The following is an 18001-nucleotide window of genomic DNA, read 5'->3' as shown; positions in this document are numbered from 1 at the left end:
AGGTTATGCAAATACGGCAGATGATTGAGAAAGTGCAGGCCATCCCTCCCGTGTCAAACGTAAATAAACTCTGTATGAAACCAGCAGCTAACAAATTTGTTGTGTAGAGAAGGCAGGTGAGGAAACACAAATACTTTTATCCTTTAAATAGGAACAATTTCAATAATTCTACCAACGTTGTTAATGTTTGCAAAATTATACAACTACTTTCATTGTAAATGCTAATACCTTTCTTGGTCTCTGAGGTTCCCCAGGGAGACTAAAGCTTCAGAATCTCTTGACACTCTATCTGTGTGGAATTGGCATGTCATCTGGTAATTACAGACCTATAGGAAGTACTTAAACATAGTCTAAGTATAAATTTAGATAAATGAATAATATTGCTAATGAATAAAACTCCTGACACGGAAAAGCTTTGATTTTAAAAGTATGTGATTTTCCTGACTCCATCAGGTCAATAGCTGTTTTTAAAAGCAGTAATTCCTGAACCTACCAGACAGCAGAATGGGGTTAAAGGATCTTTCACATCACTGACAAACAAATACAAAATCTATGTGTGTGCGTATGTGTTTTATAGATGCAGATAGGCACAGACAAATTGTCAAAGATCTTGCAAAACTTTAGGAACAAAATTCTGAGGTGAATCATAAGAGGTTTACAAGTCAGTACCTCACTGCAGTACCTTCAGATGTATGTTGTGGCTCTCTATTGCTATTGTTATCTGGATCTTCCATGCATAGAAGCCCTTTCTTCTAAACAGGAGTGTGGATAAATACTTAGTCAAAGAACTTGTGAAGGGGCAGAGTGTATCACCTTGGGAAACAAACCTGAATGCCTTTGTAAGAGAAGAGCTGCTGCTAAGCATAAACTAGGTCATTAAAAGAAATACAGGAACATGTAACTCTATGTGATTGCTACTTATGAGGCAGGAAGAGGAAAAGGAGAGAAGAAGCACCAAGATCAATTTGAACAATGGTGAATGGTTGGATAACCTGAAATACTGGAGAAAGATTACATTGTACAGGAGTAAGATCAACATGATCTATTATGCTGGATTGCGGAAAGAGTCAGGCATAAATTTCATTACACTAAACACACGTGCAACCAGTTTTACAATACTGCTTTTTGATTGTTTTTCCTGGAACAATTTTTAGTCCAGCTCTTAAAAAAAGTGGGTCACTTAACTAGCCACACAATCCCAAAAGATGTCTATAAATAGATTTGAGGTAATTGCTATATATTAGGCAGTATATCCAAACAGAAGGTCAACGAGAAGATAAATTGTGAGAGAGTGCTTGAAGGAAGCTCTTAGCTTTCACTAGGCAATTTCAGAAGGAAGACAGAGGGAAAACAAAGTTATTTACATCCTCTGTTTTTTCAGTGCTAGATTGCTGAACTCTTTTAGAGGACTGACCCCCCTTAACTAACTTTATCAGTTCCAGTTATCATTACAATTGAACAAACCCTAGTGTACCTCTTGACCAGCGACCTCTGCTTCTTTCCAGTTGTCCATCTCACTCTTTTTTTTTGATCTTACATAACCTCATGAAACAGAATCTTGCAAAGGTTGAACTTCCACCACCACCACCAGCTTCTCTTCCCTGTCTTGCTATTTTCAGTCTTTTTTAGTCTATCTTGGATTACTTGGGCAAACAGTAATCCAAGATATACTCTTCCTTTCATAGATTCCTCCCGCTACCTCCCCCCATCCCGTCCCAAGATTCCTGCTAACAACTTTTCTTAAAAGGTAGAAAAAGATACGGAGCCATAGGAAATGCTTCTCTGAAGTTTCACTAATGAGGAGGCAGATCTTAAGGCTCTTGCTGCTATTGGACTCATTTGTATTTTTTATGAGCTGATGTACTAGTGGGTAGAAAAGAGACAGACTCTCTACTGGCAGATTAACCAGCCCTTTAAGGGTGCCTGCTATTAATTTTGGTTATTCATCTGCACATCTGTCTCTGCCCAACTGTGTCATGACTATTGCTCCTTGCAGCTCACTTCATTTAACCAGAAGCTTTTCACCTCTGAAATCTGTCGGCTTGTTTTGCTACCTTCCAAGATCCGAGCTCTAGTGATAATCTAGTTGAAGATTAGATTTTTCATTTCCACTAGTGGGAGTAAAATGATCTCCGATACCAGAAATTTTAATGTAATAGCTATTGATCACACGTTTATTCACCATCTTACTGACATTATGGTCCTGGACAGCAACTGGTACTTATTTTCCTGAAGAAAACATGCTTTGCTAACCCCAGACTGTCCTAGCTGTGACTCTAAGGGAGCCAGTTGCACCGTCAAAAATCTCTGAATGGAACACAGCTTAAATCCTCCGTTGCCTTAAACTTTCGCAGGCTATTCCCTTGTCTTCTAATGGAAGACTACCTAGTACCATCTTTCAGACAACAGATTCTGCCTTCTCGGGTGGAGACAATTTCCATTTGTTTTGCCAAAGCTTGTCCCTCTTATGCATCTTAATGCTAAAGGAACAAGGCATATAATCTGTTTATTTAATGTCTTCACTTTCATTTTCTAGAATCTGACTACAGTAATCAACTTTGGATTGTTACTTCCACCTGCCTACAAAGAGTAGTACATTATCATTTCAGAAGGAATACACAGTACAGGACTGCGCAGTTAATTTAAGCTTTGCTCCTGTCCCACTACTGCTTTGTTCACTTAGGCAACTATAGGAGTTTTCTCAAGCACTCCATTTTAATCCTCCTAGTGCCTCTACTTGATTCAATAGTCATTATTACGGACCCTGAGATAATATTTTCCCAAAGGTGAGGAAAACAAAGGAACTTATTTTATGAATTCTCTGTCATCTCCTACACAAGTTGCTGTGTGATACTTCATTGTTCAGAATTCCCTCTGTGTATCTGTATTCTATGAGGAACATTAAGAAGGCAGCTGCACTTTAAGGTTTGACCTATCTTGTTGGATGTGTGCTGCCTCTGAACTGAGAGTCAATACAAATACAGATACACCATAGAACCATGAGTTTTTATTCTCAAGCTTCATGTGATTTTTAAGAGAAAAAAGCCATTAAAAGTGAAAGATTAGATCTTAAGTTAATCTTTAAAATAGCCCCTGAAACAGGAGTCAGACCAGAACAAACAAGCCTCTGAGATGTTTACTGCCAAGCATACTAGTAAATATGATAGAGAACTGTACCCACCTTGTAACATTTATATGCAAAAGACTAACTTTGAGACACCACATTACAAGGACCAGCCCCAATTACACTACCTGTGCATTCCCAAACTTATGTGAAATGACAAATATGATGTATACAAAGCAGCCCTGAAGTTCTACTTTTTTTGACATATCAGTGTAATCTTTATGGTAAAATTACCAACCCTAGGTCTCTCTGAATATATTATATAAGCGGTGATTTGCTTTTGGAAAAAGAGAAGAAGAAGAAATTTGACAAATTTCTTTAAGGGAATGAGAAGTGAAAAGGAAGGGAAGTTACTTAAGTGATTCAAAGTAGCTACAACATTTTTTGAGGAAAAAAACCCCTAATAACTGGGGGAAAAAATGAAGAGAAGTAGGAACACGGATTCAGACAGACATCCTGAACCACCAAGTCTGACTGCCTCTACAAACCAGAAATTAGTAAAATTAAACCAAAAATTCATTTGTAGGGCATAAAATTGACTAAGGCCTATGCTTTTTTGTATGCCAAAAATCAGTGGCTGCATGTGGAAGTCTTTCAGAATGCCCCAATTACTACTTGACAAATGGACCAGAAAACAAACACGGATCCTTCCTTTGAAGGGGCATGTGAATCTTCTGCCTCACACAGAGATTGCAAGAAAAGTATTATCAAAAGGAGAAAATGCGCATATATGATGATGCTGGACCAAGCTTTCTGCTATGTGGCTCCAGCAAGGTAAAAGTTTTGTAAATGGGACATACAGTGTCTAAGCACTTTAAACAGTACCTCTGTTCAAAGGATTTTGTTATACTAATCTTTCGTGCCTATGTTCAACAGATTGTTGTTTATTTGGGGAGGGGAAGGGAGAGGGATGAGGTTGTTTTTCTGTTTATAACCTGGTCAAACACTGGAACTCTTGCCTGAATCAAAACATGTGACTAAATGTATCACTTCCCAGTGGCAGAATAAACATCTGGAATCATTCTAAGTAAGCTTCAACTCGCATACTGCAGTCACAGCACCCTCCTAACGTCACACAATGCAAAGAACATTCTGGAGGCACATAGGAATAATTCCGGCTACCTTGAATTTTATTGATCACAGTTGCTACAAATGCTAACAAGATGCCCAAGCAATGGTAACCCAAAAAGTGTTTGATTCAGTACTACAGTAGAAGTAGCTTCAGAACTGCACAATCCTCAACTTAGGAGACAATCCTATGTTAAAGCACCAACAGTGTGATCATTAAAGTGTCTTAGTCACTTGATATAATTTTATAATTAAGGTAGCCCAAATATTGGAAAAATGAAAATAAGCTTGTAAGGTAACTTAAAGGGAAAACAAACACCAGTTTCAGGCAATGAAATATGGCTATCATTAACTACATGTATTCAGTTAAAAAAAAAATTAAATGGATATACTATATGCCAGTTCAGAATTCCTAATGCATGGCCTTCACAGAATTCTTTATGATCTCATTAATGGGTTTTACAAATTAAAGTAGTGGCACTATGCATTCCTTAGGGTGTCACTTTGACATGGATGACAACAGTACCTCCACTGCATATTCAGAAATATACAGTAAGTGATGGGTTCATTTTCTGACCAAATAAAACGACTCTTGAAATATTTTATGGACATATATTGACAGCTATCTTTTCTCGTGTGTGAAGAACTTTTAAAGCGAGATTAAAGTAGTTTTCATTAAAATAGCATTGGTTTACAAACCAGAAATGACAACAAGCCACTGCAAACATAAAAGACAACAAGTATTTCTATTACGTGAAAAGTCAGTAATACTGGTGCAACTGAAAATTTACAACTTACATTTCAAGACTCTAATTTTATTGAAAAAATACACAGTCCAAACAGCAACAAGATTTTTAGAGTTCACAGCTTCTATCATTCTACTATCTCTGCCATTTCAAATTAAAGCAATCACTGTTGCATTTATATTAAAGCTTGCTGTTTTCTAAAGATAGATAGCCTGCAGCTTTAAAATACATACTGTTCAAAATCTCAGGAAAAAAAAATACTCCTATGCTGGTTCTGATCCACATGTATTTTATCAAAATTAATCCTTACAAAACAGTAAAATCAATAGAAAATAAATCTAGTGAAAGCCATCTGCAATGAAGTATAGAATGAATGCTGTTAATCTGCTAAACAAGAGAAAGAAAATTAGGGGTAGACTGGCTTCTGGGAGAAGCAACATCATACAAAAATAAAATCAATGTAACATGGATTTTGACAGCTAAATCCACAGCATAATTAAAAGGTAGCAAATGAAAGACTATCATCTACAACAAAACATGAGTTTGTGAAATTATTACCTCCTTTAACAGGGGTTATTGTATGTTAGAGTTACAAATCATTCTTTAAGTTAATAGAATTTTAGATTTGTTCAGCACTTTTGAACAAATCATTCTCAGATCATTTCATATTAGTACCTACCTTTCTGCTCTGACTTTCCACAGCACCACTGAACCATTTGAGAGGTATTAAAATAATCAACATTTATTCTGATCAGCAAATTTCTACCCACCATTCCACGTTCATTTTACGTTGGGTTCCTTGGATGCCCACCATCAATGGTTATGACAGACAATATGCACACTTCCCCAAAACATGCCAAAATGTTGAATTTTCTCCATCAGAAGCCTGAACAACTCAGAAATAGCTCAAAAAAACATTCTTAAATTTCTATCCTCAGACCTTCCTTCCTCAAAGGAATGAGCATCGAGAAAAAAAAAAAAGTATAGTTCTATTTATGTTCAAAAAAATAACAAAAACAAAATACACATACAAAAACCCCCACAGCCCCCACAGTTCCCCAGGGATGTACTTCTGTAGCAGTGGGAATCAGCATGCATTACTTTATAGCAGTACGTTCTGCATGCTTAGCTCTTTAGTACATAAAGTCACTTCATCAACCCAATTATTTCTTTTTTTTCCTGTTTTTTCCCCCAAAGTAATTCTAAACTACTTTAAAACACCTTCATTACAGAAATGATTCAACCAGCACTGCTGCAAACCATGGAAATGTAAAAGCTGTTAAAAATGTATTAAATGCTGTCCCTGCCACAAGGGTACTAGTGTAAAATGACCTTAAGTTTAAAGGCTCCCTATGAAGGCAGAACAGTAATCTGCTCTGCTTCTCCTAATGAATAACAAATGGGCCTTCACAATTCATTTGGTTCAGTACAAGCTGCCATTACAACCCATTTTGTTTTTTTAACTTTGTGGTAATGTATCATCTTGCCTGACTCTATGTCATCTTCTTGAAGGTCACCAAAGGTATGTAACTCCACTCTTAATAATGAAAAAAAGGAGGAAGGAAAAAGAGATATGACAAATTTTGACAAAGCACCAACCAGTCCATGCTGACATACTGTATCACACAGTGAGGCTCGTGCTTCCTACACAAAAATGCTTCCTGTATTGTAAAGAAAGCCAGAAAACACTGAAGTCTTCAAAATAATTCTGCTTTTTCAATTAATAAGTAAACTACAACAATACCTGGGAACTAATTATTTGGGTTTCTATTTACTCTTGATTTTTGTTTGCCCTAAAATATAGACTGAATGTGAACATTCAAAAAGAAATTAAAAGACCACAAATATTTATCTTTATTTCACAGGTATTTAGAAACATGTATTATGTTGCTATGGACAATTAGCCTTTTATCCAATTTTAGTTGGTAGTTTAACTCACCCACCCTAAGGTTTTAATTATCCCCTCAGTCTGCATGCTTAGGCCTCAATTCATGCAGCTGGAAATCTGCCTCAGTGATGTTATAACCTTGTTAATGTAACAAAAGAGGAGTTTACTTAAAACTGTACTGACTGTGGACTTAAGCCAAATTTACTTGAAAGAGGAAAGAGACTGTCAAAAATCCTACGATAAACACAGAAATGCAGTTCTTTCATAACCTTCACCTTAATTCATATAGACAAGCAATTTACATGTAAGTGGATTCATATGGCCTGTGAGGGGCCTCCCTTCTGGAGCTGGACTATTCTTTGTACCCTACCCCCACCTTTAACAAAAAAAGCTCCAACAGCTCACTTTACAGAAATGGCAGAGTATCTGCAATCTTTTTTAAGCACGATAAAACATAATTAAGATAAACATTTATAAAGCTAGTCAGTATCAATAAAGGCAGCATAATTTCAAGTAAGTTCAGTTAGTCCTTTGTCAAATACATATTTTAAATTCAATAAAGGTCTTATTTGAAGAGTGTAAAGTTGCACTTCTAATGAGGTAATAGTTACATTAGCCTTAAGTGGAAGTTGCTTGTCATATATTGATATCCCCCATTCATTTAGTTGCCAAATTACAGCAGGGATTTCCTAAGTTCATCTGTTAATTAGATTCATTTTTAGGCTAGATACTAACAAAAACCTGCATTAGACTAAACAAGACATCATAGTTTTGAAGTGTTGAAGGGAGAGCTTTCTGAGAGAAAAAAAACTATAAATTCTCTTTCTTAATACAACTGTGAAAACACTGTAGGTAATTTTCATCCTGATTGGATCCTTGCAGTATTTTATTTAAGAGGCATCTGACAGGAGGGGTGGCCATGGGTGACTGGGTGGTATACATGTATGCACAGCCACAAAACCCATAAAAGGCTCTGTTTTCATTTCACCAGTTTTCTTTCAGTTGTTGACAAAATAATCCAGGTGGGAGAGGAGGGTAACGGGCACTCAAAACAAAACTGGAAAGCAGTCAAGTTTCTTTCATTCATGCTGAAAGTTTAAATATGTTTCAATAGGTGAAAAGTCTTTAAACTCATGAATGTCAGAGTATTTTCCACTCTGTTAAGAGGCTATCAGGTTGCTGGATGTCAGATGATGATCTACCACACTTCTTGGGCTCCTATTCTTTAGGTGTTATGTAATAATCTCTACTCTTTTGCTAGTGGATTTCACACTAGCTGGAACACCAGCTCCTGCTCGAAATCCCACAGACATGAACTACTTACCTTTTGTTTACAGACCACACAGAAAACTAAGAAGAGTTTCTCAAGATAATCATACAAGACCTGGATGAGGTTGTCCAGCTCTCAAAAATATTCATAACTTCTCAAACACAGTAAAATCCCCTAAATAGTGATGAGAAAATTCCATATTTTGGAGGTTTTAGACTGAGGGGATTAAACGCTTAGATCAGTCTTCTTATTAACCACATCACTCCTTCCTTACCAGTCTTTGGGACCCAGCTTGCCATAACATGCAGACAGCTGAACATAACCACCAGGAAGTCCCTTCACTACTGCTCACTGCAATTGATGCAATAAGCTCCTATGCTCATACCTGACTGCGTTTTATCCATGTCTTACAGCCTACAGAAATAAAGCAGGATATAAAATTGCATTTTTATGGATGTAGATCTAAGAAAAATTAGAATTTCATTCAGTAACTTATATTCACAATCCACATAATACAAAGACTTGAAAGTATCTAGGTTAGCTTTGATTCTTTGTTGCACATAGAGGCGACCTATTTATCCCATCAAACCTGCCTTCAACATTTTCTCTTCAGTACCTATCTGTTTCCTCACCATAAAGAAAGCTCAGGGGGACTGAAAAACAAAAGAACAAAGTAGTACTGTCTCTGCTCGACCAATCTACATTTTCCCTCCCACCTAAAAGATTAGAACCATGTAAACTAGTCTTTGAAGAGTGCAAGATGCATTTGTTGGGAAGCAAAAAACAAGAATTCCTACTGACTACTAACTAGAGTCATTTTAGCAATATGGTGATCATCAGAGACCTGTGTGGCCTCATTTTGGTCAGAGCTGAACACAACAAAGATAAACTACGTGTTTGAGGTAGGAGTGGTTAGAAACTGGGAAGAGTTTAACCACAAAAAAGTATTTTTACATTTCTAATCTAAGCCAATAAATCATAGTTCCCCCTTAGTGTCTACATATTTACGAAACTAAAATTGGATGGGTTTTCAGAAATTCACTGTTAAACATTAGGAAAAAAATATAGCAAGTCTTTCACTTGCATCCCCCAATATACATTTAAATACTAAAATGCAACATAATAAGCATAGTATTCCTATTGGGATTATACAAGTTCCTCTATAAATGCGACATCTTTATATACCAACTACTGAAAAAAGCCCTTTCCACTAAAAATATTCTGCACAAGTTTGTGCTGTCACCAAGCTTTTGTTTCACCTTGAAAAGTTTATCTATTCAGTTGAAGCCACTACACCCTAAGGAAGCAAGCCAAGGTGTCCTTTTAAGGTGATGTTTATCCTGAACACAACAGCTTGACTGTAAGATGTAGCACAGACTTATATAATGTACCTACTTAAAAAGGATTTTGCTAAGATACCCTGGCACATTGCACAACAGTGTGGACTTAGCCAAGTTTGTTCACAATCAAAGCAAACTGAGATGAACTCATCCTAATTTCCGCTGTCGTCACATAAATCATGATCTGTTAGGCTGCTAAACAGCAGCACAGCTTTGAAAGGAGAGGTGTTGTTTGTTAGAAATTCAGTGCTTTAGCTCATTTTTGTGTGCTATGCCATATTTTACCAATCATATTTGAAGAATTCTCTATTTACTATAATATTTCCACACTCACATTGTTTAGATAGTGTTAACAGTGATAATGATACACGTTTTTATTATTAACTCAATTACAATGATGGCCAATGAAGGATGGGAGCCTATTATGCCTGGCACTACATTAATGACGTATTAATCAGTCTTACGCTCTAAATAGGTAACCTATACACAGTGCGGTTAAACACCACCAGAACAGTAGTGTGAAGTTCTCTTGTATTTAAAATATGGTATGAGTGTGTTTTCCTCCCCGAAAGACAGAAACATTTTGACTCATTTCATGATAGAGATACAGGCCTCTATGACAATAAATTCTTACAGGTGTCATTATATCAGTTAGATCAAAGAGCAAATCTTCCTTATGCCCTTACAGGCAGAAAGGCTGCCTCGTGAGCTCACACTCTACAAAGCATGAGAGAATGCACATTAGAAACCATTAACAAATGCTATCAGACATGAGAGAACAAGACTTCAAGCACATCTTGCACTTTATTACACACAAGAGAACCCAATCAGAGGAAACAAAGTAATAGGAACATATACTGTCACAGGACAGAGAGAAGTACTTATTTTGCTGGGGGCATGGGAAAGGGGAGAAATGAGGAAGCACAGGAAGGAGGCAGCAATGCATTTACTTCGTAGCACCTAAGGAGTAATGCAGAGGCAGAGAAAGCTGACCAAACCCTTCCCTCCTGCCACGAAGAAAGTTGTTCCTGTTTGCTTCTGACTCTGTTCTCTCCTAACCTTTTAAGTCCTTTTCCTTTAAATAGAAAACACCATCATATACATTTCTAAGCACACTTTGTATTTTTATACAATAGTAAACAATAACCCAGTAATTTAGTTTAAATTAGCCAAACCATTAAATTTCTTTGGTTCTCCATTTTCAAAGATCTGAGTTTAAATTAAGTTCAGCATTATCCCACTGGAGAGACCCTCAGCTCATAATTCCTACCATTGAATTGGATGTCCTGGGTCTCAAGTATGCAAGATTTGCCACTGGAAAAAAGAAAAAAACCTGACCCATCATATTTTGAGGTCTAAAATGCAGAAACATCTGCTAGAATCATATTCAGTTGGCTGAGGTTAGGAATATGGGAGCCTGGAGCTGATCAGTGCTGCCCTAGGTCAATGGGAATTACACTGAGAGGTTTCAGTAGACAAGGGCGTAATTCAGTCAGCTTTAAAAAAAATCCATGAAACAGAAGCCTAACTTTTTTTACTTTCAGCCTCCTACTCCTTCCTTTCTGTCTTTTGAGCCACTTGTTCGAGTATATATTCAGAGGTGGAGGCCTTCACATTCCCATGCTGGCTGAACTTCAAAACAAATGCCATCCTATTTCATCATGTTTATCATAACTAATTTTTTAGCTAATAAAAGCACTTACAGCTTTATCAAGATCAGTAATTACAGAGTACTTTTTTTTTAATAGTATTTTTCTTCTCGTAAAATTATTTTGTTGCTTGTATTTTCTCACATTAAAAAAAGTAGTTGTGCAACAGAAAACACACAAAGCGTGCTTAATACTTAATAGATAGCATATAAACAACTTCTTCTTCCTAACCTGAAAATTAAAAATTGCTAATCTTCCCAGTAATATATATCAATCAAGATACATCACAGATTAAACTGGCGTGTTTTAAATCATAACACATTTAGAAATTAAAAGACAAAAAGTATTTTAAAGAGGTAAATTTAAATGAAGAAAAAAGGGAAATAGAGAAGCAAATGTAATGATTTTCAGTTCCCATTGTTTCTTTAATTTTTTTCTTTTAATTTCTTTAATTTTTGAATTATGAAAGACTAGAATACTCAGCATCTCGAAGTCTCAAAGCAGCTTGATATACCTGTAAACCTGAAGCTCTTTTAATCCTGTCTGTCTTCTAAGTGCTTCAATCACTAGAGAATGTCATGTTACAGTCATATCTCACTCTTACAACCTGCACTTTAAAATAATCATTTTGTCCTTTCTATCATCTTGTAAATCCACTTACACACTTATATAGGGCAACAGAAGACGCAAAAGGCTATTCAAATCATGGCCTTTAAGCTTTCCAGAGTGTATTAGTTTATTTAACATAACTGGTTCTCAAAAAAGAAAAAATAAAATTAAAACCCATTACCTGTGTGTGTTTCAGTGTAAGGGAGCAATGTGAGAGGGAAGAGCTAATACTTCAGAGAGAAAACAAATTTTAGGAACATAGTTCAAGAACAGCAGGCAAAGAGTATAAAATATCAGCCATTTATGAACTTCTTGTCCATGATTTCGTCTAAATCCTTTTTGAACCAGCTGATGCCACTCTGCCCTCTGTGGAAGCAAGTTCCAGAAGGTCACCAACCAACCACTCCATAAAGCAGTACTTCTCTTTCTTTCGAACCGATCACTGATTAACTTCAGCATGTGTCTGATACTCCTCATTCTGGGAGATCTGGCAAACAACAATTCTACCTTCAGTTTATACCTTCCTTTGAGATTCTGCAAACTTCAAACATATTCTCCCCCTGCCTTCCCCTCCCCAGAGTGAAAAGTCTTTAAGTCTCTCCCTCATAAAGCAGCTGCAGGATCCCCTTGATCTGTCTACCATTCAGGTTCCAGAGAAAACACTTGACAAATAAAACTCCTAAGAAGTATTGTGGAATTTCCAACATAAAATGTTTGCTGGAGCACTGACTGTCACTTTTCTAGTGAGGCAAGGTACCTGAATGTCGAGAGAAAATAATAGCAACAAAATCAGAAAGAAAAGTACACTACTAGGATACAGAGTGGCAACTACCATCAAAGTCCCTTTCTGCCCGGCAGATGCCTCAAACCATACAGATCATAGGAACCTGTAAGATCATTTGTACAACTGGAGAGTCAGAAGCTTAAATTTCTAGTTTCTTCAGAACAGAACTCATGAAAACACATGATAATTAGGCCAAAACACTTATGAGATGAAGAAAACAAGCTGGTTAGAAAACAGACGCATTTTCTACATCAGAAAAGCATGCTTATTTATTATAACCATAATATGTGTTGTCTGGAATACACTGAACTCGGTTCAGGTTGACCTTCAGACAATGTTTCTGTGACATAAGAAGCACTACTGCCATTCCGTAACAGAGAGGAAGACATTGCCTTCCTGGGAGGGAAACACTTTTAAAAGGTTTCTGCTGCACCTCCCACTTTCTAAAGGGGACAGGAAACACGGGAGAGACTCCAGCTTCGTTTCCTTGGATACCCATATAAAAGCAGGCAAAATACAACCTCTCATATCACATTTTGGAGGAATCCTAAATTGATCTTACTTACCTCCAGCAGCAGGTGACAATCTATTTTGAAAGTAAATTATGACCTTTAACAAAAACAAAAAGAAATGGCACACTTTCTTCCCATGCTGATGAAATTTCAACATCATGAACCATATAAAATAAAATCAAAATATGCTATCGTTTAGTCGGAACATATAAGGCTCTCAAGTGAATAGCAACTTGGTGGCACTCGTATGTCTTTAAATAAAAGAAATGCTTTGCCAAGTAAACAGTTCACTCATTCTATTCTCACAGAGAGAAACATTTTATTGCTTTGTGTCCCTCTGTTGTTTACAAAAGAAAGACATCTTTTCATTTTAGTCAAGAAAGCTTCTGTGCCAGAGAACAAAGCCTTCATTTGGGTTTCTCTAATCTTTATGGTGTTTGCAAGTTGGTGTCAAAAGTGTTAGTCAAGGCATGCTGTGTTACAGGTCTGTGGGGCAAAAGCAGCCACAAGAGACTTTCCACCCAAGTTAGAAGGAGACCACATTACCATTCTAACTACTTCCTATGGAAGTCACAGTTGTATCAACATCCTGCTGTTTTGTTTGTATTTAACTTGGGATATGACTTTCTACACTCTCAGCATGAATCCTACAATTAAACGGAAGCAGTCCACAGGTTACTAAAAAACAGTCCAGTGTTCTCCATTTGAAATGGTACAATATTTGAGGCAATCCACTTGCTGTCCATTCACTGAACATATTTATAGTATACATTACCACAGTTGAAACAAGTCAAAATAATCCCACTAGTAAAATTTTAAAAAATAGTAAAACTGCTTTCTGAAAATTATTTTTTTCCACAGCTATGTACACGCTGTTATCTAAAAATATGTTTAAGAAATCACACTAGAGAAATTATCATAGTATTTTTTTTCTCAAAATATAGGCTGCATTAGAGCTAACAAAGAAGGAAAAAAGTATTCTAACATTCTCCTACTTTCAAAATAATACCTTATTAATAGTCTAACAAATCTGACCCCAGTGTATTTGCTTAAACTTCAAAGAGTATCTCTTAGTGTCATGTATCCACTACTACTTAGCCTAGAACTATCCCCAGGGCAGGTGCTGGCTCTTTTTAGAATATACTAGTGTTTAAAAAAAACCATAAACTAAGCATCTTTGCCCACACCTTTTATTTAAACACTTCAGTTTCCAGTGAAGGCAGGAGAAACAGTTATCTCTTTTCTTGCTTTCCTTTCTGAAAAGAAGGGGTGGGGGAAAAGCACTGCCTCCCTGTAACACAGAAAGCAGACAGTGTCTATAGGGCAGCTATCATTTTAAGTGGTTTTAAAGAGTGAGATTCAAGGAACTTCAAAGAGTAGTGCCACCTTAAATCACCCTGCCAGTTTCTCCTACCTTGCTATACTGCTGTCCTCATCCTTGCTGCTGTACAGAACCCAAAAAAGGAAATTAACTTCATGACTACATGCAAGTAGAGTACCTACAATTTCATCAGGGATTTTTCTGTCAATGAGTGTCATGCTTTTTGCCTGTGTATGCACTGAACAGGTGAATTGCATACATAATTACTCTGAAATGTTCCAGGTGCACTGGATTTACTACTCTCAGAGATTCCAGATGCACTTTTGACCATGGCTGTACCCACAGCGATGAGGAAGAAATCACTATCCTGTGGGTGACAGAACCTCTTGGGGTAGAGTAATCAGGATATAAATAAAGGAAAGTATGTTCAGTTGCTCTCCCTTTCGCTCCCCAGAAGGGAGGTGATGTCTCTGAGATGGTGATGGATGGAATTAGTAATAGGAGAATGTAAGGCAGGGACATGAGCTGATTTGTCCAGGTGCTGGAAACATGTCTAGATTCTCTGGACATCCAACAGCCCTTGTCAGAGCTGCAGCTCCTGCTGAGCTGCTACACAGATGTGAAATCCCCAACTTCTACTCCAGTAAAATTTATAGATGGAAAAAAGGGGTATGTCTGCAAAAACAGATGAATGGTAAACTTTCTTATATTTCTGCCACTAGTACTTCATAAAGCATTTTGACTTCCCTACAAACTCTGACTGTGACTCTCTAGTTTTACATCTTACATAGTCTTCCCCTTTAGGCTGTAATCCCTGACTTCCATTCAAAGACTCTTTTCATCCCTACAATATCCTCAAAAGCCCACTTGAAGCCATTTGTATGCCATCCATACTTGAATTTCCTGCATTAAAAGGAAGGAGGGCACCAGTCAGATAAGACACATTCTCTCTGCTGCAAGAGGACAAGCTTCCAGCTTACACTGTGAAGCTGCTTATTCTCTGTGGAACCAAGCAGATCCAGACCATGGTCTTGCACCCGAGACTGGCATCTAGTGGCAAATACAAGTGTCCTCTCCTCTTTGGAAGAGCTGAACCACTACCGCCTAAAGTGTAAGTGCAGTATGTGCTCAGCACTTCTTCAGAGTGGCAGCTGCTGGGACAGAATGCCTGGCGAAAAATACATTTTATCCCTTTCTTCCCACAAATATTTCATCCTTGACTATACACAGGTGCTGTTAAACGAATAAAGTAAACAGACTGAAAAACAGAGATAAGCAATATTCATTTATTATTTTCAGTGAAAAAAAAAAGGTGGATGTTCTTAAACAAAGGAAGTGATGTTTAATATTGTACTGTCACTGTAACAACATTTACTGCAAAACCTAATTTTAAAAGATTTTTTTTTTTTTGGACAGCAGAGCAACGTTCTATTTTTGTTATTGAATGAAAGGACTGGTAGCTGGTTATTTTATTAGAAGATCTTTAATGCTTCATTACTGAAGTAATCTGATTTACTCCACATACGGGAAAATATATATTCTTCTGGAAATTCGTAGTAAATTTCAGGGAAAAGTCACTTCCAACAAAACTGATTTAGCAATACCCACAGGTGATGGCATGAACTCTATCAAAGGCAAGGAAATTGCCTTTCAAACTCTTGGCAAGACTTTCATTCAGGATACACTGAAAGCTTTAGAGCACTGAGTATACTGAGCTGACTGCTAAAGAAAACACTCAGTAATTAACAGCTGGATCTCAAAAATTAAGAGTTCACAGATCTTGAAGTCAAAACATGAAGTTCAGCCTGTCTGGAGATTTCTCTCATGGTTTGTCACATGTAACTAAGTCACTGAAAGATCATGAAATTAATGCAAAACCATAGTGAAATAACTTTATATTTAAAAAATCTTGTATTTAAACGTATTTCTAAGTAAACACCACAGAAAGTTAATTTAAGGACTTTTAACCAAGAAAAGTCTAAGTTTTGATAACAAAGTTTGGGGGCGTTTAGGGGAGGTGGCGGTTTTTTTGTATTTAACTTCAGTGGTTGCAGCTTGAAGATTACATGTATAGAATTTACAAGTTGAACTAACAAAAAGGGTGATAATAATTTCTATATCTTTTTCCCTCACATGCCATTAGATTATCTTTTATGACTATTGGCTATCCAGGTCAAGCTTTATATCTTTCAAAGGGAAAATAATTTTGACTATTTCTAAAAAGATGATCTATCCCACAGAGTAAAATCCACTTTCCATAAAGACAGGCATTTATTTCACCTACATACATGCAGCAATTTTAATATTATATAAATAGTAATTTATCTATCTATACAGCTATCTAATTTTGTTACAAGCAGGTTTATGAGTTTTGGAAGGAAAGGACATCTGTATGAAAGCATTGTGGACGGTTTGTGGTCATGAAAGTATGCTCCACAAATACGACATTTCTGAAACATCTGAGAAAACCTCTACCACATCACAGCACAGAAACTTCTCCTACCCTCAAGCTCTTCATGTTACAAAATGAATAAGCTTTTCTAGGCAAGCCTTGTGAAGGTCTCAGCAAGCTGTGCTCCTTCCTGTGCACTCTCAGAAACAAAAACAATGTCTGGAAAAAGTAGTCCTGATATATATTTTTAACTACCAATTTTTAAGTTCAGGCCAATTGAAACCTTTCTATAAATGAAAAATAAATTTCTTAAAAACATCAACATTTTGTCACACTATACAATACAAGAATTTTTAAACGTAGCACTTACTGAAAAATAAGAAGTGCACTGATTTTCTTTCTCGTTGTTGTTCTCAGAGATAGAAAGAGCTCAAAGCATTAAGACAATTAGCCAAAATGATAGATTTGAACACATGCTGAATTTTACTGTTAACATGTATGCGTAACTTCCATTAATGTCAGTGTGAGTTATGTGTGCACTGCTAAAAACATATGGCCATAACAAAAATATTTCCTCCAGATCTAACATAGTAATATTTTTTAATAGACATTTTGGGGGGAAAAACAAAAAACAAAAACCAAACACATATTTAGAAAGCAATATGCAAATGCACATCCCTCCCCAAATTTAAAACTCTGGAATTCTTTAAAATTGATCTTGTTTCTTCACACGTTGGCATCAAGTTAAGAATAACTTGATGTTTATCTCCTTCCATCAAACTACCTTTCATTTAATGGGTACTTCTCTAGTTTCCAGTTCAAAAAGACCAACCAGATAATGAAGAAGATTACGCTTCTACCCATTTTTACTCTAAACTTCCTTAAATAACTGCATGTATACAGGAACATGTAATGACAACTGAAGAAGTTATCTAAAAGTGACAACTGATTGTAGCCGGTATATTAAGATGGATCTTGGCAATGTCAGCCAGATGGGCCTAGAATGCAGAGTTATGTTTGGAACTTGAACATAATATAAGCATAGGAAATCATCATGAACGTTCTTAAACACACAGTTCATGCCTATTTAACTGAGAGCTAGCAGCCAAAAACTGTGATCACTCAACATGAAATTTTAAAAATAATAGAAGTTATACTCAATGCTGCCAATTAATAAATTATCTTAAAATAACCAAGACACATTCTTTTAGTATATTACTACACACAGAATTATCATTATTCTGTCCATGGACATTCGGGTTTTGTTCTACTATCTGGTTTTGAGAATGTTTTATTCG

This window comes from Nestor notabilis, unplaced genomic scaffold (assembly GCF_000696875.1).
Source record: "Nestor notabilis isolate BGI_N333 unplaced genomic scaffold, ASM69687v1 scaffold33, whole genome shotgun sequence".
Lineage (NCBI taxonomy): Eukaryota > Metazoa > Chordata > Aves > Psittaciformes > Psittacidae > Nestor > Nestor notabilis.
Note: the sequence above shows the minus strand (reverse complement) of the source record.